The sequence below is a fragment of the Pinus tabuliformis genome, chromosome 7 (assembly GCF_031772625.1).
Source record: "Pinus tabuliformis cultivar Carrire ecotype Pingquan chromosome 7, CPIR1, whole genome shotgun sequence".
NCBI lineage: Eukaryota > Viridiplantae > Streptophyta > Pinopsida > Pinales > Pinaceae > Pinus > Pinus tabuliformis.
Window position 1 is genome coordinate 481,086,070 of NC_142293.1, and position 2,316 is coordinate 481,088,385.

The 2,316-nt window shown below is 38.8% G+C and overlaps 1 pseudogene; it reads left to right on the forward strand.

Annotated features, from left to right (window-relative positions):
• The first annotated feature begins 240 nt into the window (after positions 1 to 240).
• LOC149248091 (serine/threonine-protein phosphatase 7 pseudogene) lies at positions 241 to 1,146 on the forward strand (annotated as a pseudogene).
• The last annotated feature ends 1,170 nt before the right edge of the window (positions 1,147 to 2,316 follow it).

A 2,316-nucleotide genomic window follows, 5' to 3' on the forward strand; every position in this document is an offset into this window, starting at 1 on the left:
CTTGAATCTCCTTTCTTCATCCCATGTATTATACTCATACATGATCTTAATGAGGTTCTTCCAACTACTCCCATTGCTCGACTAGTTAATAAAGTTGGGGTAAAATCCAATGAGGCAAACCACATAGGTTGCGTCTAGCAGTAGAGAGAATACTTAAATTTTCATTTTGCTGCAACAAAGAAAGGCAAGTCCGACATCAACACCCTGCTGCGTCTATTCATCCAAATTCTTTCTCCTCTCATGACTTCTTCCTCCACAACCTCGCCCTACAACAATAATGAAGACATTGAGAATATCGATACACATACAACCAACAATGGCACTCCACCGCCACCATTTGAGATACCAATAAAATGGACTCCGCAGGGAGCATTGAGCATAGAATGGGTAGAGCCCTTAGCTATGGTGTTCGATTGGTCATCCTGACACATTCCTCCCTCTGAGCTCCCATCAGTGCTTCCAATATCAATATTTGATAGTATTGTAATATCAACATTCAAGATCCTCCATAGAGAGCCCAATTGCCTAGAAATCGACATCAACAACAACTACAACATTGTGGTGGTGGGCGACGTTCATGACTAGTTTCACGACTTTCTTAACCTGCTACAGACTTCAGGGCCTCCATCTCCCACTCAATTTTTTGCCTTCAATGGAGATTATGTTGATAGAGGGGCTTAGGGACTTGATATTTTTTTATTGCTCTTGGCTTGGAAGGTTCTTCTCCCTCATAGAATATTTCTTCTCTGCGGGAATCATGAATCCAAATTCTACATAGCTTTCTATGGTTTTGAGCAGGAAGTGATGGCTAAGTATGGGGATCAAGCCAGAGATCGAAGAGTAGTTTTTGAACCCATTTGGGAGGGTTTGATCTTGATACTAGGTGATTTACTTTTTTCAGATCCCTCTATACATCCAGGACTATCACCAAACAAAGAAATATGGATTGGTTCATTATGGGGTCTAGACTATACAAAAGAATTTCTAAACAATAACCATTTAAAGTTGATTATCAGGTCACATGACGGTCCTGATGCAAGGGAAAAACGACTTCTATTAGAAAGAATGCATAAAGGATACACAATTGACCATGATATTCAATCAAGAAAGCTGATCAATCTTTTTAGTGCTCCAAATTATCCATAATTTCAGGCTAGCACATAGCGTTATAATAGTTGGGGTGCATATATTATATTGGAGCCACCTGATTTTGCTAATCTAAATTTTCACACATTTGAAGTTGTAATGCCCCATCCCCAGTGGAGCGAGATGCCCTGCGCCTTTATCAAGGCTAGGGGAAATGATGAGACCATCATAACAAAAGAAGAGATTGTGTGTTTCTGCAGAGAGAATCTCTCACACTACATGATTCCTAAGGCTGTGGTCTTCATGACAACGCTGCCAAAGAATCCCACAAACAAAATATTGAAAAACCTGTTGAGAGATCGCTCCAAACATATTTCCACAACTTCAACTTCAGATAAAGCTTCTACCCGAGGTGTCGTTTGGACCAAGCCAACAACATCGAGATAGAAAAATCAGCCACAATTTGACAATGATGGCGAGCACTACATTTTCACTAAATCCTGGCTTTAATTAGAGACTTATGAAAAACTCTCTCCATGGCTTTAAGGAGAGACATAGATACTATATAATAATTTATGATTTAATCTTATCACATAGCAAGAAAATTTTTTAAGCACAACAAACTCAACTCAGTGGGGATTCTATTGTAATTTGAAAATTGACATGATGCGTAGTTTGTCAACGACTTTTCATATTTCTGGTTTTACATTTTCCAAAACAAAAAAAAAAAATAAAAAAGAAAAAAAGAGAAAGAGGAAAATACTTTTGCCATTTTGACAACCCATCCAGTAGTGGATGGATATGTACTTCTAGTTGCAAATTTAGCAATTTACAACCTCATAATTAACTCCTTCCCATGCTTTCATAGGAGAAATTTTATATTGACTTATCAGGACAATACTGGATCTAATGGAACTCAAAGAACCTGGTTTCCTGCAAAGCTCATCTATTTGGTTCCTCATTCACTGCGTCAGAGAAAATTGATGGCACTTCATATTGGCATGCAATTTTAATCATTTTGGCATGACAAGCGTAGCTTCAGGTGATTGGTTTCAATCATTCTGGTGTGACATGCATAGTTTTAGATAATTGGCCAAGTTGGATGTGAGCTCTAACAAAATATGCAATGATAGCTTGAGGCCCAATATAGGGTATCTCTATCCTCAGACCCTCGTTCATCATGGTTATGGGTCAACCACCGAGAACCCTTAAGTCCATTTGCTAGGCCGC